This window comes from Pelobates fuscus, chromosome 2, assembly GCF_036172605.1.
Source record: "Pelobates fuscus isolate aPelFus1 chromosome 2, aPelFus1.pri, whole genome shotgun sequence".
Lineage (NCBI taxonomy): Eukaryota > Metazoa > Chordata > Amphibia > Anura > Pelobatidae > Pelobates > Pelobates fuscus.
In genome coordinates, this window is record NC_086318.1 from 392541667 (window position 1) to 392563720 (window position 22054).

The following is a 22054-nucleotide window of genomic DNA, read 5'->3' on the forward strand; positions in this document are numbered from 1 at the left end:
GGGTCTCGCAAGGTTTACTAGTGTTGCCGATGCAGGTTAATGGGCTTGCCTCCCTTGGTCCTCCGCAGGCTGGTGTCTGCCCTGATCGGGAGCTGGGTGTATTCTGCGGAGTGCTGCCGCTTGCTGAATCTTCCCGGTGTGGGCTGGAGTGTTGGTGATTGCCGGGCAGTCCGCCAGTAGAGGAGCCTTTCTTGACGGCTTGCACGGTAGCTGCAGATGGGTATGTTTGCTGCTTTGTGTGATGCATGTTCAATGCAGCTGTTGTCCCTCGCGCACTTAAATTCGTGCTGGTTTTGCCGTCTCTCTGTGCGGTTTAAGTGGGAGGCAGGAGCCTTGGTGGCTGTGAGTGCGGGTTGGGAGCAGGCCTTCCCTTCGCCGTCTGCGCACATGGCGCTCGCCATTTTAAGTGCAGCGGTTGGACTCTCTGACCTCAAGTGCGGTGTCACGGCCAGGGCCACAGGGTGAGGACCGGGATCACCCCCACCGGTCCAAAGGGGGGGGGAACGGGGCCGGGTCTGCGCCGGTCTGCATCCCTAGCTGGGTTCCGTGGTGCAGGATAGTGGGGCAGCGGCCGTCTGCCCCACTCACCGCAGGAGAAGGCCCCATTTGGGGCAGCGTGTTGTCCTCCCCCAGGGGACTGAAGTTCACTGAGCCAGCCTCTCCCCGGGTCCCGTAGTCTCTCAGCTTTGGGTAACTGTACTGGCGATCCATATTTTGACGGTAAGACATGGTTTTTACGGCGTATATTGCGGTTGGTTACAGGAGCCGCTCAGACATGCGACCATCCCGCTCGGTGGTCCGGCCCCGCCCCCCAAAACTACTTACTCTTAATCAAAACATTACCGTACTTAAGTGTCAGTGTCAAAATATATATATATTTTTTAAAGGTCAAACACTATTAAATTTATTTACTAAAATAGGAATTAAGAAGATGATTGCTAATTATAAACCATGATAGCATAACTGGAAAAATAGCCAACAAGTTGCAGTTCCCTACCCAATTCTCTGCTACTCTCAGTTTAAAAAATACCCTAATTACTGTAAGTACATCTTTTTGAAAGATGCACATTATACGGCTGAAGATGACATTAACTCCATGGTTCTTAAATTAGAAGCTGGAACTCCAATAAATTAATGTTTCTAACTAATTTAGGAATCTTCAACCCCTTCCTTTTAGCTGTTATATATGTTAAAAAAAATCCCAGGGGTTGAGAATTGTAGGCGTTTTGAACTTATGGCTGAGGGTATTGAGCATTTTCGCTGACAATATTCGTAGTGCGAGAGGTTACATGTATGTGATTATACCGTTGCATTTCAACAAACCCACCTCCTATACATGCAAGATGGTTCCCCCAGTAAGTGCCCTATTCAAACCTAGAGATTACATTCCTTTCACTTCAAGGGCTTGTTACAAGGAAATCATACCCAGATGACTAATTTTTATGGTTCACGGGCGACCAAAGTAAAATGCAGCAGCTGTTCAGGACAAGTGACCACTCTAACAGCTATATTATAACCTGCTAATAGAGAAGGAATTGCATTAGAGCAGGGGGTTAGCAGTGATTATCGGCAGGTGAGTGCTTTATTGAAGTTGAAAAACCATTAACATTGATAGAGTAATTATTTCGACTTGGAAGTAATTTCCGTGATGTGTGATAACCACTCTGGTGTTCCCTGATTTTACTGAGCCAAACAGTTGACAGACCTTAAAGCTTAAGAAAATATCACTACAAAACTGTTGTGTTTGAATTGGTAAATTCACTCTTCGGAAGCTCAACAATAAAATAAGAATAATTTCAGATTAAGCAGGTTAGGCCTCATTTGTATTTCTAATATATTCAATTGATTTAGTGTTCTGAAATAGCTGGGGTTTTTTTTTTCAATGAAACATTTTCTTTACCAGCGTTATCCATGAGAATTTTTTTTTTATCAGCAACTGTTGTGTTATTAAATATTATGGACTCAATATAATTTTTTTGATTAAGCTTTTCAAATTATTGTTCTTTAAAAAAATCGTTCAAACAATTTTTTTATATTTCAATATCTTGAAAAATATTTTTAAAAGTTTATCCGAAAAGATTCAATCATTTGAAAATCTTACCGAAAAATATTAAATTGAGGCCTATATTCTTCCTAATGATACTTCACCCAAATACATATAATGCAAAACAATTCCAATTTTATATGGGTCCAACATATTACACAACTCTGTACCATAGGTAAAACAAGACAAACAATTAATTTTATATAAAACATGTGTCAAATACAGGAAAATTAGGTTAAGGAAAATAACATTAATAAATATACTTAAAATGTATAAGCACATTTACAAAAATAACTGTTATGCATCACTTGCATATCTGAAGTGGAACTTTGAGAAGTCCTTCTTGGGCATACAAACTTCTATCCATGTATGCAGGCATGTATATTAGTTAATGAGTATTATATTACTAGTTATATATTTCTATGTTATAAGCAGAATATAATATTACTATAACGCACATGCATTAATATACATGTATAATTCAGGGACTGGAGGGGGGGCGGATTGAGGAAACTGATTTTGGGGCAGCAAGGAGGATAAATCCGTCTATGAGAATCAACCCACATGATTGGGCAGACCTCTTGTCCTTCGTGTGGGAAACTAAGCTGCTTATTTGCCCCCAAAAAGTAATGAGCTTCTTCTCCATTCCATCCCTCTTCTTCTGATGCCAGGAATGGTATTGTGAATTAAAAAAAAACAAAAAAAACAAGCATGTTGTGGTTTGGGCGCATCAGTTCCTCTGCGATTCTGCCGCATGGCAGTTCAAAAATCTAACTTTCAGGTGATCACCTGATTTGCATAAATGTGGCTTAATTGTAAAGTCTAACGTTTATCCCATAATAAGTTAATGGAGAAGATATCTGAGACTAATAACATTTTTTCAATTAAGTTGTACTGACCAGATTCTTGCAATTCTGTTTTTTTAGTGTACCACAACCCAATGTTTAGTGAATAGTGCCCAAAATGTCACTTTCTGAAGGTTCTCTTATATATTTTCTGATATATACATTATTTCAACTTTTTCAGCCTGGTCTATTCTAACAGCAAGTGAAGAACCAATTTGCTGTTTGGCGCAAAATTGAATATGCTAATAACCTCAACGGCCACAAATGACTTAAATGCACACAGTTAAATGACCAAAATGTGTTTTGTTTCATGTCGTGTTGTTATTAGACATAATGGCAAGTTATGATTCCATGTTTTAATTGGTTCTAGTTTCAATATAACTGATAAAATACGTACATCTGGTTACCAACAGAATTACACATTGGAGAGAATTGTGTAATACACAATAATCAATGACCGCTAACCTTGGTACTGCAGATGTTTAGAAACAAAATTAACTATGATCAGCCACAGTACTAAGAGTGACCATTTAATACATACAAGAAATTTCATAATCAAAAATTATTTTTGAGCTTTTAGAATGTTTATTCTTATTACTATTTATTGTAGTGCTGTCATGACATTTCGGCCCTAAAGTGGAAACAGATTATATTCTATTACTTGTTGACCAATTTACTATTGTCTTAAATTCTCCATTAAAGAGTAAAGAGATAAAAACCACCAGTATGGGTCTCCCAGATAATAGATCTTGGCCCTGTTTTTTTCACAATGCTCTCCCAGATTGAATCCGATATCATATAAAGCTTGCTCAGTGCCTTGAAAAGTTATGTCGTTCATTTGCTAAAAGGTACATATGTGACCTCTTCATCACTCGCTGACTAGAAGTTCAAATCTGAAAACATTAAATAATCAAATCTATTATAAATGCCATAAATCTCTATATATTGACCAGGGCTGAGCTTGCTAAAGTTTAGATATTACATTTGTGACCTTTGACAGAACTCGGATAAATCTTGACCCCCTGAGTTGAGGCTAACGTTGGATCCTGAATCCTTTCTAAGAGGGTCCTAGTAAATCAAGTACATTTCGAAAAAACAATTATGTTGGACCGAGTTAGGTCACAACAAGTTCATTCATGCGTAGTTATAATGTCCACTAAAGCAAACAATTAAGAAGCACAATTCACGGCCAGGATAAATGAGTTAGAGGGTTTGTCACTGAGTAAGGGAGCCTTTCACCCTGGGTCATCAGTTCAAATCAGGTTTAGGTCTTTTGTGGCTGAAAGTTGTCGTTGCTTGATAGCTGTTCACTGAAACGTGAAATAAGGTGTCATCTTTGTGCCATTTTCATTGAGCAAGTGGTCATATTGTTTAGAAAATACAACTGGCATCCACTGGCATATGAGATAGCAGGTTCTTTGGAGATTACAGACTTATCTTCTTTAATACTTCCAAGTATTTTGTGTCTCCTGGAAAGGCTGGTATTTAACATTAAGAAGCATGGTTCTAAAGAATGTTCTAAATTAGGCCGTATTTACTTAGAGTAAAAGGTATAAAGATTATGCTTACTACATGGTCAACTCTTGCTTATTGATGTTCTTTTACTCTGTCGTATCTTCACATTTTATTATTAAGTGCTGTTATTAAACTAAATTTGTGCTGAAATTTATTTTTTTGCAAATCTGTTTTTTATTAGATTTTTAAGAAGCACAAAGAAACAAGAGAGCAGGCAGGTCTCACAGTCATATGCATAGTTGTCACAATTTTAGTTGAAATATCACAGTTTACAGTGTCAATTCTCTCTATATGTTGTACAGCAATATACTTTTCTGTAACCCTTATATGAGTGACTATAGTGTTGCGACATGAGTATTTCCTTCTTCATAACTCTTGCGGAACTAGCATCCCGATGATTGGGGGTCTACCGAAGTTAAAGTCACAGTGCCAGGTTGATCAGTGGTGTCGCAATTCAGGTAAGTAAGGCCTGCCATAAGGAGCAGTAGAGTTGTAAAGAGGTGAGAAGAGAGAAAGAAAGCAGTTATTGTATTTCCCCCCCAGAAGGCCGCCCCCCCATTATCTGGTTCTCAAGCATACCTTATAAGTCACACGCCATGTACACAAACAACGGCTACCAGGCCTCAGCATGTCTGGAGCCCCAGCTAAGGAAGCATGGATGGCCTCAGGTACGTGTATATCCTCATCCCTGTGAAGCTAGGACTCCCTTGATGGAATGTTAGTCTGTTTCCAAAGTGCTGGAATCATGGCCTTAGCTGCATTAAGTAGATGTCATAAGATAGATTTTTTAGAGACTGTAATAGTGCTGGAGGTCATATGAAGCAATGCAAGTTCAGCCGACCATTCTGTCAAATCTCCTAGGATATCCACAATTGCGTCTCTCACCATCTCCCAGTAAGGGACATTTTTAGGGCATTCCCACCAAATGTGGAACAACGTATCCCTATCCATTTGACATCTTCAGCAAGTGGGCGGTACCGCAGGGAAAATTCTATGAAGGAGGACTGGAGTCTTATACCAAAGAGAAACCAATTTATAATTCATCTCCTGGCACTGAGAGCCAATGGAGCTCTTGTGTTGCCATACTAAGACTTTTTCCCATTGTGTTGACGTGATAGTTTGCCCATGAGTCCCTCCCATTGTCTTTGAAAAGTGTTGTTCTCCGCTCTAGCTCCCACCAATAGGTGTTGGTAAAGCATTGAAACCGCTTTCTCCAGAGTTTTGCCCCTCAAACATAGATCCTCAAACCAAGTAAGCTCCCTATGCAATTTTTATTTATGTGGGAGAGTACTAAAATAATGTTTTAACTGGAGATAGCGAAGAGAGAGCAAGGGTGTTCGTGGTCCACCTCTAAATAAAGTATCCAGTTCACACAATTTCCCATCATGCATCGCATTAAGGATAGGTATAAAAACATCACTTCCCCCCAGAAATAACCAAGCCTTCACCGGCAGCGCTCCGCCCAGTTTGCTATTTTGCTATTATTGGATATCGGTATAAGAGGGCTAGGAGTTGGTGATATATGTGGTAATTCATGCATTGCCCTCCATGAGCGCAGCGTCTGAGGTATGGTCACCATCACATTCCCCTGTTCCATACATCTGTCCATACAACTGGCTCCAATGTTGTTTCCATTCCTACCCTATCCAGAGCTGCCTATTGGTTTTGTTGCGGAGAGGAATGCCAATCCAATATCCGCTGCAGTACCGCAGCCTGGTGGTACTTTTTACAGTCAGGCAATGCCAAGCCCCCTCTACACCTGGGCAGGCAAAAAAGGTAATGTCGTAGTCGTAATCTTTTCCCCGGCCATACATACCTGATGACCGCCGTCTTTAAAGAAGAGAAGACGGTCACGGGTTGGGCGACTGGCACAGTCTGGAAGAGGTACAGTACCCTCGGAAGGATGTTTATTTTTATCTCCGCAACTCGACCATGCCAGGACACATGAGGGTATGACCATCTCTTTAAGTCTGCCAGCAGTACTTTCAGGAGGGGATGAAAGTTGCATTGATATAGCTCTTGTGGGTCCGTGGTCACCCAAACCCCAAGATCCGTAACACCAGTGACACAGGAACAAGGGATTCAAAGATATGTACTCAGTAGTAGGAATTGTAAGGTTCAGCACCTCACATTTAGACAGGTTGAGTTTGAAACATGACAGTGTACCAAATCTCTCAAATTCTGTTAAGAGACATGGCAAGGTAACTTGTGGATTGGAAACAAAGAAAAGAAGGTCATCGGAGTCAGGGGCGTACCTGGAGTATTTGGCACCTGGAGCGGATCCTTTATTTGGCAACCCCCCCCCCTTCCCCTCCCAACTTTGAAATGTAGAAAACAACTGCAAATTTTTTGTATGTATTTGGCACTGAACACCGAAACAAACACAGACACACAAACAGATACAGAAACACACAAACAGATACACATACAGATACACAGACATACAGATACACATGCATAAGTGTGTGTTTGCATAGTGTGTTTGCGTAGTGAATGCAGTGGGTTTGCGTAGTGGATGCAGTGTGTGCGCTTGTATAGTGTATGCAGTTTGTGTATAGTGAATGCAGTGGGTGGGTGTGTAGTGTGTGCAGTGGGTGTAGTGTATGCAGTGTGTGTAGTGTATGCAGTGTGTGTGTAGTGTATGTAGTGTATGCAGTGTGTGTAGTGTATGCAGTGTGTGTGTAGTGTATGCAGTGTGTGTGTGTAGTGTATGCAGTGTGTGTGTGTGTGTGTGTGTGTAGTGTATGCAGTGTGTGTGTGTAGTGTATGCCGTGTGTGTAGTGTATGCAGCATGTGTGTGTAGTGTATGCAGTGTTTGTAGTGTATGCAGTGTGTGTAGTGTATGCAGTGTGTGTGTGTGTGTGTAGTCTATGCAGTATGTGTGTAGTGTATGCAGTGTGTATGTGTAGTGTATGCAGTGTGTGTAGTGTATGCAGTGGGTGTGTGTAGTGTATGCAGTGTGTGTGTGTGGTGTATGCAGTGTGTAGTGTATGCAGTGTGTGTGTAGTGTATGCAGTGTGTGTGTGTAGTGTATGCAGTGGATGTGTGTGTAGTGTGTGCAGTGTGTGTGTGTAGTGTATACAGTGTGTGTAGTGTATGCAGTGTGTGTGTGCAGTGTATACCGTGTGTGTGTAGTGTGTGTGTGTGTGTGTAGTGTATGCAGTGTGTGTAGTGTATGCAGTGTGTGTGTGTGTGTAGTGTATGCAGTGTGTGTGTGTGCAGTGTGTGTATAGTGTATGCAGATGTAGTGTGTATGTTGTGTGGAATAAATGCTGCCACTTATCTGCAGTGTATACCGTGTGTGTGTAGTGTGTGTGTGTGTAGTGTATGCAGTGTGTGTAGTGTATGCAGTGTGTGTGTGTGTAGTGTATGCAGTGTGTGTGTGTGTGTAGTGTGTGCAGTGTGTGTATAGTGTATGCAGATGTAGTGTGTATGTTGTGTGGAATAAGTGCTGCCACTTATCTGCCCGTCCTGTCCTCCTCGACTGGTGGTCCAGTGGCACAGCATCACTGGGCAGTGAAGAGGCGCCCAGTATTCTCCATGCTCGTTTCCCATCCAACAGCAGCAGCAGGGTCCTCTGTTCTCGTGAACCGCAAGAGCGTTGCTGCGGGTTGCCATAGTAACCCGCGGAAACGCTCTCGTGGATCGCGAGAACAGAGGACCCTGCTGCTGCTACTAGTGAGTGGTACCCGGGGCAGACCACCCCCCGCTGCCCCCCCCCCCTTAGTACGCCACTGATCTGAGTACGCCGCAACCTACCTTATATTCTACTCCCTGCCACCTAGGGCCCTGCACCTCAGGTTTTTGTCTAATTGTCTGAAGAAGTGGTTCTAAAGACACAGCAAACAACAGCGGGGATAGGGTGCAGCCCTGCCTGGTTCCATTGCTAATAGCAGCCATTATGGCCCTGTTAACTCGCACTGACGCACGTGGTCTACTATATAAGGCTGAGATCCAGGCTAGCAGCCGCTCGCCCAATCCCATGCTCCTCAACGTAGCCAGCATGTATGACCCATTAACATGATCAAACGCTTTCTCAGCGTTGGTTGAAAGCAATAGCACGCGTTTGTTAATTTTTCTAGCATGATGTTGAAAAGCAAAGAGTCTCAGCGTGCTATCACATGCCTCCCACCAGGGATAAATCCAGTCTGGTCTGCATAGATCAAGGTTGGTAAGATAGATTGTAGTCTAATCACCAGGACCTTCGTGAATAGTTTAGCATCCACATTGAGCAATGAGATTGGACGATAACTGCCACACAAGAGAACAGGGATCGTGGTGAACAGTGATTCTCCTCCATTCGCTACAGCATTAAGTGTCTGTGTAAGAACTGTCGCTAATTTCTTATAGTATCCAATGGGAAACCCATCGGGTCAAGGGGCTTTACCGGATTTAGTTATTTTCAAGGAGACAGAGAGTTCTTCCTCACTAATCGGGCATCTAATAAGTCCGCTGCATCCAAGGTGACAGTCTTCAAGACATGTTTTCTCAAGTAGTCAACGTCGCCCTGCGCTCATCCTCAGTTACCGTGGACAGATTATATAAAGAGTGATAAAATAACCGAAATTTGTTTGCTATATATCGTTCAAGATTTGTGCTGAAATTTAACAAATTAGGGTAAGTGCTTTATTCACTAATCAGTGAACTAAAAAACTAATTATATCCATTTTAGCCAACATTTTACATAATTTTAAGGTTAAAGGTATATTCCCCTAGGGAAACATGATCCTTGGATAATAAATATATATATATATATATATATATATATATCGGACATATTTGATTTAATTGCTTTTTTAATGCCAGAACAAATGCATAGGGGGCATCTTCACTTTCTAGCAATGTATGGCTGAGTTTTATATGATATAAAATAATATTTTCAAGAAATGTACATAATGTTTATTTTTAGGTAACTTGAAATGTATTCTTTTTTTTTTTTAATTCTTTTTTTTTGCGTGCATGAAAACATAACAAGCGGGCTCGTCATGCCCCAACAGGTTTGACATGCATATACATAAGCATTTGTTAACAGTTGGTCAGCATGTGGAGGGTTCTGCACACATTTTATATATGAACAGAGAATAATGGTAAAGGAATTATTGCATATACTAAGAATGGCTACATGTGGTCAGTAACTAAATTCCTGATGATCTGTCTCAGTTTTTATGTGCTGTAAGTATACTGGTCAGGCTATGTATAACTGGCTGTGCTGCACAGCGATGTGTGACAGTGTTAAGTAAATATGTGAGTCTAGAATGCGACTACCATCTATATCCTATAGTGCAATATAACAGTTGATTATGTGAATGAGAATTCTAAAAGTAAAAATAAACTGGTGTTCTACACATGTGACACATGTGACACATGAGACTCGTGGGTCTGTTATGCACTTTATGTGCACGAGGGTCATAAGCGGCTGTTCAAATGTAATGTGTGTCTGTGTGGAGCAACGTTATAACAGACTAGTAAAGCCGTTCTATTGCAAGGCTTGCATGCTTGGCTCTAAAGTGTGCTATGTCAACAAATGTATAGAGCATAGTTAGCGGTGAATATAAAATAAAATAAAACATTTCAGCAGTGCGTATTTCGGTGGTGAGTAAAGTTCATAACGGGATGACAGTGTGGTAGTTACTGCCCTTTCAGGAGGACCATGCGCTGTCTCCGTACTGGATCGCAGTCCGTCTGCGACATAGACCGCCTTGGTTAGCCGATGCCGGCTTTGGAGACTTGACAGGTGAACCATGTGCAGGGTTGGTGCTGCGGCCATGTTCCGTCGCCATTGTGATCTGCAGGGGAATTCCGTCCGTCCTTCTGCCGGTATAGAGCTGTGCTTCACGTGAGCAGTCCCTGTGGCTGTCGGCTCGGGTTTGTGAGTGCAGAGACATGCTGTGCTGGCCAGAGGGTTCCGACGTTGCTGGGAGGTGAGTAGGTCGGGCGGGAGTAGTAATCTCGCTTTGTTGTGTGTGATGGTGAGTGCTGGATTCTGAGAGGCAGGTCTCCGATTCCCGCCATTTGAAGCTCCAAGGCAGGCTCCGTCCGGGGGTCACTTTAAGTGCTCAGGATGGGCAACTAATCAGGTGGCGTCGGGTCGACGGGCAGATCCACGCCGCCACTCTTCGCAATGCTAGCTTAAAATTCCGGCCACCGGTACGGAGCATAGTCCCCATGATGGTATATAGTCTGTCAAAGAATTCCAGGGTTTGCTTGGGTGGTTTGGCGAGGGTGCGTTTTGCCGCCATTTTGCTTGGGCCCCTGCGGTCCCGTTTGTTGGTAGCTTCAGTCGCTTGTGTGAGCCGCGTTGCAGGGGCAGTGGTCTCCAGCATGGACCGGGATATCCCCCGCCGGTCCAGAGGGGGGGGGGGGGGGGTAGCAGGGCTGCATCTTTTTTTTTGTTTTGTTTTTAATTCTTTATTTTTGCAGTGCATGTAATGACAACAAACTGGCTGAAGGTACCCCAACGGCAATCCTCTAGCTGCTCACCATTTGTAACAAATGGGGTAAGCGCTAGGCTGTACACATTTTTATAGTATAGTAAGAACGGTTTTAACATGTTATGATAAGCAGTTGAAATGTAAGAAAATGAGTAGGCTACATATGCATGCGAATGTGAAAGCTATGTTTAGAGCTGAAGGTGTGTGGTCCAGCATGCGTAAGGTAAACAGGTAGTTTATATAGATTAAACATATCACAGTCAAGCCTGGAGCACACGGATGTCGGGCAGAGATTTATCATGTTTGGGCTTTCGCTAGGCACAGTGGTCCTGGCTAGACAGTTGAGGGGGTAGGTGTGTGGTTCGTCTGGTGGCCTACGAGGAGCCATGTAGTGCAGCGAGGTGGTTGCAGGCTTAGTGTTCGGGCAAGGCTAGGTAGTTTACATGTGGTGGGGGACAATTGTTACTATTTGCAAGGCTGTTGGCTATCGTGCCCGTGTAAGGGCTAGATTTCCCACTAAGTCATATGTGAGGTCATTGGTTGAGTCTTGAGAACATAATGTAAAACTATAAAAACATTAGGATATTTAGTCAAGACATTAAACATTGCAATGGTGGGATAAGGGTGGCCCCTGCCAGAGAGTCCAGCGTCAGCCCATTCCCCTGCTTGGGAATGTGTGTAAGTTCCAGGTGGATCCTGTCAGCCAATGGGCTGCATCTGTTTTACGCTTTTGAGCAGGTCCTGTGCCAGGAGATAGGCCGCCTCCCCCAGGCCTCAGGCTCAGATTCAGTTTAGGCCTCATGGCCGGTTCAGGCGCTCGTTCTGAGTTTTGGCTGGTATCGTCTTGTTCCCTGTGTGGTCCTGTGTTGTTTTCTGGGCATCCTGTGTCATTAGCATGCCTAGGATAGTTGGGATATTCATTTTTGTGCCTGCTGATGTGAGAGCTCTCAGAGAGCATGTCCGGCCATCTTGGCTGTCAGGCCCCGCCCCCCATAAAATAATATTACTTATAAAGCACAAATATATCCTGCAGCACTATATAATCGGTAAATAAAAGACAAACAAAATTGGCAAATACACATGAGCAGGCACAGGAAGTAACTTAAAAATATCCTTTACACTATAAATCTGAATGTTTGACAATAATCATCAAATTTTAAATGTAAAGTCTACAGTTGATGTAATTGTTTAAAATAAATGCAAATGGTAAAATTGCTTGTTGACAGAAGGAATTTGCTAGTAGGTTATTCAATAGAGATTTCCAAAACTGACAGGAGAATGGAAAACATTGATTTGTATGTGACTATGTGAGTAAATAAAATGATTGTGAAAAATAACTATAACTGTATGATAAACTAAAATGTAGATTTATAGTTAAGTAGGTATGCAAAGGCATAGAAGCCCCCCTTGGCTGCTGTACCCCTTCCTTCCCTGTACACACCCTCCAAATGCTGTTACTATAAGTACTCTTCTATACTAACAGGACATCCACAGACCTATGCACTAAAGTTCAAAAGGCCCTGCCCGAAATGGGGTAAAACTATTTGCTGCTGCACAGTGCCAGTGGGGCGCCAGGTGTGGTCTTAAATTCAATAATGTGAAGTAGTTCATGCTCCCGCAATCCTAGTCATCTCTTTAATACTTTTTAATCTCTTCTTCGCTCTGCTGTGGCCAACCCCCAAAAATTAATCTTTCAGCTGGTAGCTGTGCATGTTACTTTACTGACAAGATTAAACAGTTAAGGAATTAATTCCCCCCCCCCCTTCTCACCTCTCTGTCTCAACCTCACTTGGTATACCATCCCTGCCCACTAATACTTCTCTCCAGCTACTGAACTTGAGGTGGCTGCGCTTCTCCTTTCCTCTCATCCCACCTCTTGTCTGCTTGATCCCATCCCGTCCCACCTCATCAGATCTCTTGACCCTTGTCAGGTGCAGTCGTTAACGCACATCTTCAACTGCTCTCTTTCTTCTGGTTTTGTCCCAGCTGATCTTAACCATGCTACTGTTGTACCTGTCCTCAAAAAGCCATCTCTTGACCCTATTTCCCTTTGCAACTATTGTCCCATATTCCTGCTTCCTTTCTCCCCAAAGCTTTTTGGAATGACTTGTCTTTACCCGTCTAACTTGCTTCCTCAATTCCAACTCTCTCCTTGACCCTCTTCAGTCTGGATTCCACCCCCTCCACCCCAAAGAGACTTCTCTGACTAGAGTTACAAATGATCTAATTGCAGCTAAATCTAAAGGCCACTACTCCATACAAATTCTTCTTGACCTCTCTGCGGCCATGACACTGTTGATCATGGCCTCCTTCTCCTAACTCTTCAATCTCTTGGTCTCTGTCACACATCCCTCTCATGGTTCTTCTCCTATCTCACCCAATGCTCCTTCAGTATCTCTTTTTTAAACGACGCCTCCTCTCCCTGTCTCAGTCGGAGTCCCTCAAGGTTCAGTTCTTGGTCCCCATTTGTTCTCTCTCTATACTGCCTCTCTTGGCAAACTCATTAATTCATTTGGATTACACTACCACCTGTACGCTGACGACACCCAGATATACCTCTCCTATCCTGACCTCTCCCCTGCTGTCCTGTAAAGTGTCACCAATTGGCTTTCTTCTATCTCTGATTGGATGTCCTCCCGCTTTCTGAAACTCAAACTCTCCGCCCATCCCATGTGTCCCCTATTAAGGGTTAATAATATATAGGGGTGTATATAAAAAATACCCCTTTCTGTCTCATTAGAGATCTTTGTCAGAAGCTCAAAGAAGCAAGGTGAATGGTTAGAGTTAGGACCCACCTGGGGGGTCTGCCTTGACGTTGGTAGGTGGGCTTATCCTCTCATGGCCATTGGAGGTAACTGTCAGGGTACCTGTAGTCTCTACCCCTGAGACGGGTAGAGACTTAGACGTTTTTCCATCCAGACGGCATGATTCTCCCGTTCCTCGCGGTCCCCTCGCGCATGTAAACGCCGGCCGCGAGAGAACTATGCCTTTTTGTAACGTGACGCTCAATAGTCGGCGTCATGACGCTATTCTAGCCCGACCTGTCAGTCAAATCCCGGACACGAATCAGGTCTCGGCGGAGGCGTGATTAGTCTCTAGAACCAGGGTATTTAAGGGAGCTCTCAGCATTTGCTCATTGCCCTGTCGTGGTTCTAGCCAGCCTAGTCACACAGTGCTCTTGTATTCTTCTGTCTTTTGGTTCTGACCCGGCTTTGTTATTACTTACCTGTCTTCTCTGTTATCCTTGACCCGGCTTGTCTCTCGCTTACCTGTCTTCTCGTTTCCTCGACCTCGGCTTGTCCCTGACCATTCTATACGTAGTATTACGTTAAGTCCGGACATTCTAAGGTCCGGTATACGTATCTGCTACTCTTTGTACTCTGCGTGTTGGATCCCTGTCCCGATCCTGACAGTAACTAAAAAACCTCCATGTAACGGATCACCTGGCACCCCGACTTGGTACCTCCGTTAATGGATGCTCCTAGCGCTTCCTGAGGACTCCAAGCACTCTGGCAGACACCACAATCACCGAATCCGAAAAACCTTTTAAATTCTCCCAAGCATATGAATGCTGTAGACCATTGAATAGGAACCATACGAATAGGCTTGTACTCCTAGCAGTCAACTGGAACAGCATGCAATAAATCCTTCCCCCCAATAATGAGACGACACATCACTTTGAGGGTAAAACAGGAACTCTGGACTGGCTCATCCAGCCTGGCTTTTATTACACTAATCCACATACAGGCCACACCCAGGGGGAGGCATAAAATAACCAATCACATACATGGTTCAGCCCACACATTCCCTCCCCTCAGATAAACAGTTAAACCAATTATTACATACAATAAAGATACAGTTTTTACACACACACTGTAACTTTAAAACCATATATCCAATTTCAATAAAAGTTGCATATTCAGACTCAGCATACATCAAACATAAACCCTTCCAAAAATCAGCCAAATCCCTCCAGTGGATCAAAAGTTAGCTGGAAGTCCTTTATGACCGACCGCAAGCACAATTTCCTGCCCAAAACAGTTCCATAGATTTGGGCTGTGCGGTCGGTCAATTTCATGTGAACGGGACTTAGTCTCTGGAGCTGCAAGTTCCGTATGGAAGAAGGTAAGGGTCAGCGGTGTTCGGCAGAATGTGTAGCCGATTTTAGTTCCACAGAATCTTTAGCATACACCGCTGACCGCATTCGAATGACCAAAATGGCCGCCGCCACGTGTTCGGCTGCCGAATGGCGGCCACCCAGCGCTCGGCAATTAACCTGCAGTAACCTCACAGCCTGGGAGGTAAATTGCCTGCACACTTTAGCTTCTGGGTGGTCCGCCTGTGTGGTACTTGGTTCAGTAAGCCCTATTTACTGAACCAAGAAGGGGAGAGCCAGGAACAAGTCATTTTAAAGGTCTGGGGACATAGTCTTAAAGGGGCATTGTTCACCAAAGTTACAAGATGTCCCCAGACGGTTCTTAAAGGGCCATACACACCAATAAAAGTTAATACATTTTCAGGGGCCATAGTTTTAAAGGGTATTGTTACCCAAAGTCTCAATATGTCCCCAGACAGTTCTTAAAGGGCCAGCAGCAGTACAATAAAATACCATTCCCTGTGCTTAAAGGGCCAGCAGTCGCACAATTAAATACAATATGCCCCAAATAACCCAGGGGCCATAGTCAGCAGGTAGGAGGCTAGCAAACAGGCTTCTCCAGGGCCCAGTGGCGAGGTTGGTTTCGCCACACTCCATTTGTTTAAAAATACATAGGGAATAAGGAGAGAGCGCAGGTAACCTGTTCTCTTTGGTTTTTACTATATATTGGGGCTGATGTGTACTGTAGTCATTGCTGCCACCCAGTGATGGGAGTGAGTGCAGGACTTATCTTTCTGCATCTCTAAAACTGAGTTTCCTATTTTTCCTCCTCATAACACTGAACCTCCTCCTTCACTCTCCCTGCAGGATGACGGTACCTGCCTCACCCCATCCTTTCAAGCTTGCTGTCTTGGTGTAATTTTTGATCCTGGCCTCACCTTTGCGCCTCATGTCCAGTCTGTTGCTAAAACCTGTCGATTCCAGCTTGAAAACATTGCCTGCATATGCCCCTTTCTTACGCAAGATGCTACCAAGGAGCTTGGTCATGCTCTTGTAATATCTTACATGGATTACTGTAATTATCTCCTAATTGGTCTCCCCAGAAGCCATACTCCCCACTACAATCTTTGGTGAATGCTGCTGCCAGGCTGATCTCTCTCTCCTGTCACTCCTCTCACACCTCACCCCTCTGCCGATCCTTACACTAGCTTCCTGTACCCTACAGGTGTCAATTTAATATACTAACCCGTACCTATAAAGCTCTAACCAACTCTAGCCCTTCTTATATTTCTTCACAGATTCATAGGTATGCCCCCTCTCAATCTCTCAGCTCTACTGGTGACCTTCTCCTGTCTGTTGCTCATACACTTACTGCAAATTCACGCCTGCAAGACTTCTCACGGGTGGCTCCTTTCCTTTGGAACAGCCTGCCTACCCCTGTCAGACTCTCCCCTAGTCTTCAATCATTTAAGAAGTCCCTCAAAACCCATCTTTTCAGGATTGCTTATGGCCTCCAAGAGTAACTTATATCTCTCAATCCTTCCTCTTGCTCTCTCCTAAAAGGTGCTCTCACCTCCAGGTCTGCTACTTTCCCACCATGTCTATATGCTGTTTTCCTCAATACCCTTCCTATTGTGTTTTATACCCTACCTCCTCTAGACTGTAAGCTCGTTTGAGCAGGGTCCTCAACTACCTATTGTTCCTGTTAAATTTTGTTATTGTCTCATTTGGTAAATTCCCCTCTTATTGTAAAGCGCTGCGGAATAAGCTGGCGCTATATAAATACTACTACTACTACTACTAATAATAATAATAATAGGTGGCTCAATGTCCACACTCTGCCCCCACCTGTGGACAGCAGGTGGATGCTCTATAAAAAGCAAACAAAACTGGGGGGATCTTATTAAAGTCCCACCTTTCCACACCAATGAGCAGGAGGTTGGAGTTCTAAAAATCAACCCAGGAGGACACCAAACTGTCACCCCTCCCATGGGCAGCAGATGGGTTCTACTGGGGAGGGGACATGCTGCTATCTCCCACCTAGCCCCCAACAATGGGCGACAAATGGGAGCTAATTTTAAAAAAAAAATTAAGAAGTGGTGGACATGCACATGGCCACCCTCCCTAGCCTGGCAGGTGAGAGATCTTAAGACAAAATGGGGGTGGACATATTTCTGTCCACCCACTCATCCATTGGTTTCAATTGGGGGGTATTGATGCCAAAACAGGGTGTGCACATGCTACTGTCCACTTCCTAAGAGTTAAGGTCAATTGTACACCCACCACCCAAGTGGCTACAGGTCCCCAAGCCCATTGCCACTCCAATAAAAAAATATCCTTCCTTCCACCTTGCCCTAATAAATGTGAGGGGTGATGGTGTGAAAAAAAAATATCATCTTTGAAATCACATTTCCTACTTGACCTCTTTTTTAAGCCCCCACAAAAGACCAAATATAAATTTATAATAAACCAAATATTTTATTAATTAAAAAAGGACCAGAACAGAAATTTGCAATAAAAAGTACACTCTCTATGAATTCTATGATTTTACATATCAGAACATAATATCAAGCATCTGCTCCTTAGCAGATCTTAACATTAGGTAAATACAACCTCAGATGACCAAGAACTCATGCAATATTACACTGTGTCACAGATGAAAATAAAGGAAAGGGTCCTCAGTTAGGAAAAAGGACAAATGAGTAATTTTTTACAAGTGAGTTCACAGGGGAAGAGGTTCTATTTCAACTGTCAAAAGTAAAGACAAATAAGTTGATGGGGCCTGATGCGATACACCCAAAGTTATTAAAAGAGCTTAGTGGTGTACTAGCAAAACCATTAACAGATTTATTTAACCAATCATTGTTAACAGGAGTAGTCCCAGAAGATTGGAAATTAGCGAATGTTGTACCCATTCACAAGAAAGGTAATAGGGAGGAGTCCGGCAACTATAAGCCAGTAAGCCTTACTTCAGTAGTTGGGAAAGTGATGGAAACCATGTTAAAGGATACAATTGTTGAACATCTAAAATCACATGGATTTCAAGATCAGAGACAACATGGGTTTACTTCAGGGAGATCATGCCAAACTAACATAATTGATTTTTATGATTGGGTAACTAAAATAATTGATCAGGGTGATGCGTTAGACATTGCTTACCTAGATTTTTAGTAAGGCTTTTGACACTGTTCCACATAGAAGGCTCATCAATAAACTGCAATCTTTAAGTTTGGATTCCAATGTTGTTGAATGGGTTAGGCAGTGGCTAAATGACAGGCAACAGATGGTTGTAGTCAATGGAGTATATTCAAAGCAAGGTCTAGTTACCAGTGGGGTACCTCAGGGATCTGTACTTGGACCCATTATCTTTAATATTTTTATTAGTGATATTGCAGAAGGTCTTGATTGTAAGCTATGCATTTTTGCTGATGATACTAAAATTTGCAACAGGGTTGATGTTCCAGGAGGGATAAGCCAAATGGCAAATTATTTAGAAAAATTAGAAAAATGGTCAGCGCTGTGGCAATTGACGTTTTATGTGGATAAGTGCAAGATAATGCACTTTCGATGTAAAAACCCAAGGGCAGAGTATAGGATATTTGATACCCTACTAACCTCAACATTTGAGGAAAGGGATTTAGGAGTAATTATTTCAGATGACTTAAAGGTAGGAAGACAATGTAATAGAGCAGCTGGAAATGCTAGCAGAATGCTTATTGTAAAGGGAGAGGTATTAGCAGTAGAAAGAGAGAAGTGCTCATGCCATTGTACAGAACACTGGTGAAACCTCACTTGGATTATTGTACGCAGTACTGGAGACCGTATCTTCAGAAGGATATTGATACTTTAGAGAGAGTTTAGAGAAGGGCTACCAAACTGGTTCATGGATTGCAGGATAAAACTTACCAGGAAAGGTTAAAGGAACATAACATGTATAGCTTGGAGGAAAGACGAGATGGGGGGATATGATAGAAACAATTAAATACACAAAGGGAATCAACACAGTAAAGGAGGCTATCGGCTTAAGTAGACTTAAGATAAGGCCAGGGACTAATTAAAAGTATTTTGAAATATTAGGCAGACTAGATGGGCCGAATGGTTCTTATCTGCCGTCACATTCTATGTTTCTACGTCCTTTGGACAGGCAAGACCAGAGTGGAGATGTTTGGCAATAATACACAGTGCTACCTTTAGTGAAAGCCAAACACAGCATATCAGCACAAATACTTCATACCAATTGCCAAGCATGGAGGTGGAGGGGTGATGATTTGGGCTTGTTTTGTAGCCACAGGACCTAGGAACCTCTCAGACTAGAGATGTCCCGAACAGTTCACTAGCGAATAGTTCCTGGCGAACATAGTTCATTGAGTAAACTTTGACCCTGTACCTCACAGTCAGCAGACACATTCCAGCCAATCAGCAGCAGACCCTCCCTCCCAGACCCTCCCACCTCCTGGACAGCATCCATTTTAGATTCATTCGGAAGCTGCATTCTTTTTTTTTTTAGACAGAAGTGTGTTATATTTGAGCATGCTAGGCTGAACGTGCGTATATCATGGCTAGTTAGAAACATAGAAACATAGAAACATAGAATGTGACGGCAGATAAGAACCATTCGGCCCATCTAGTCTGCCCAGTTTTCTAAATACTTTCATTAGTCCCTGGCCTTATCTTATAGTTAGGATAGCCTTATGCCTATCCCACGCATGCTTAAACTCCTTTACTGTGTTAACCTCTACCACTTCAGCTGGAAGGCTATTCCATGCATCCACTACCCTCTCAGTAAAGTAATACTTCCTGATATTATTTTTAAACCTTTGTCCCTCTAATTTAAGACTATGTCCTCTTGTTGTGGTAGTTTTTCTTCTTTTAAATATAGTCTCCTCCGTTACTGAGTTGATTCCCTTTATGTATTTAAATGTTTCTATCATATCCCCCCTGTCTCGTCTTTCCTCCAAGCTATACATGTTAAGATCCTTTAACCTTTCCTGGTAAGTTTTATACTGCAATCCATGAACCAGTTTAGTAGCCCTTCTTTGAACTCTCTCTAAGGTATCAATATCCTTCTGAAGATATGGTCTCCAGTACTGTGTACAGTACTACAAGTGAGGTCTCAGCAGTGTTTTGTACAATGGCATGAGCACTTCTCTCTTTCTACTGCTAATACCTCTCCCTATACAACCAAGCATTCTGCTAGCATTTCCTGCTGCTCTATTACATTGTCTGCCTACCTTTAAGTCCTCAGAAATAATCACCCCTAAATCCCTTTCCTCAGATGTTGAGGTTAGGACTCTATCAAATATTCTGTACTCTGCCCTTGGGTTTTTACGTCCAAGATGCATTATCTTGCACTTATCCACATTAAATGTCAGTTGCCACAACTCTGACCATTTTTCTAGTTTACCTAAATCACTTGCCATTTGGCTTATCCCTCCTGGAACATCAACCCTGTGTCAAAAACATCAACCCAGTGTCAAAAGCCTTACTGAAATCTAGGTAAGCAATGTCTACTGCACCACCCTGATCTATAATTTTAGTTACCCAATGAAAAAAAATCAATAAGATTAGTTTGGCATGATCTCCCTGAAGTAAACCCATGTTGTCTCTGATCTTGAAATCCATGTGTTTTTAGATGTTCAACAATCCTATCCTTTAACATGGTTTCCATCACTTTCCCCACTACTGAAGTAAGGCTTACTGGCCTATAGTTGCCCGACTCCTCCCTATTACCTTTCTTGTGAATGGGCACAACATTCGCTAACTTCCAATCTTCTGGGACTACTCCTGTTAACAATGATTGGTTAAATAAATCTGTTAATGGTTTTGCTAGTACACCACTACGCTCTTTTAATAGCTTTGGGTGTATTCCATCAGGTCCCATTGATTTATTTGTCTTTACTTTTGACAGTTGAATAGAACCTCTTCCTCTGTAAACTCACGTGTAATAAATGACTCATTTATCCTTTTTTTTAACGGAGGTCCCTTTCCTTCATTTTCAGCTGTAAATACCGAACAAAAATATTAATTGAGGCAGTCAGCTAGACCTTTATCCTCATCTACATACTTTCCTTCTTTTGTTTTTAATCTAACTAATCCTTGTTTTACTTTTCTTTTCTCATTTATGTATCTAAAAAAAGTTTTGTCCCCTCTTTTACTGACTGTGCTATTTTCTCTTCTGTGTGTGATTTGGAAGCTCTTATAACTTGCTTAGCCTCTTTCTGCCTAATCTTATAGGTCATTCTGTCTTCCTCACTCTGGTTTTTTTTATAATTACTAAATGCTAACTTTTTGTTTTTTACTATTTTGGCCACATCTGCGGAGTACCACAGTGGTTTCTTGAATTTTTTGCTTTTACTGACAAGCCTAATGCAATTTTCTGTTGCCTTCAGTAGTGCAGATTTTAAATAATCCCATTTCTTTTGGACTCCATTTAAGTTGCTCCAGTCTGATAATGACTCCTTTACACATATTCTAATTTTAGAAAAGTCTGTTTTTCTAAAGTCTAAAACTTTTGTTTTTGTGTGGTGTGACTCAGTCACTGTTCTTATATTAAACCACACTGACTGATGATCACTGGATCCTAAACTTTCACCTACAGTAATATCTGATACCAAATCTCCATTTGTTAACACTAAATCTAGTATGGCCTCTTTACGAGTTGGCTCCTCAACGACTTGTTTTAGAGACAATCCCAGTAGGGAGTTTAGAGTATGTGTGCTTCTGGCACAAGTAGCTATTTTTGTTTTCCAATTCACATCAGGAAGATTAAAGTCACCCATGATGATAACTTCCCCCTTCATTGTCATTTTAGCTATTTCTTCAACTAGTAGATTATCTAACTCTTCAATTTGTCCTGGGGGCCTATAAATCACACCTACACAAATTACTGTGTGATTACCAAATTCTAACATAACCCAAATGGACTCTATGTTCGTCTCACTAACCTTTATTAGGCTAGATGTTATGCTATCCTTCACATACAGGGCCACCCCTCCCCCTTTCTTGCCTTCTCTGTCTTTTCTATATAAAGAGTACCCTGGTATTGCTATGTCCCAGTCATTTTTTTTTTCATTATACCATGTCTCAGTAACAGCGACTAAATCTACACTATCAGTTGCCATTA

General features: G+C 42.5%; 1 protein-coding gene across 1 annotated transcript in view; it reads left to right on the forward strand.

Annotated features, from left to right (window-relative positions):
- Window positions 1-22054, forward strand: part of USH2A (usherin) — an 800771-nt gene that overhangs the window by 697054 nt on the left and 81663 nt on the right. The window lies entirely within an intron of this gene.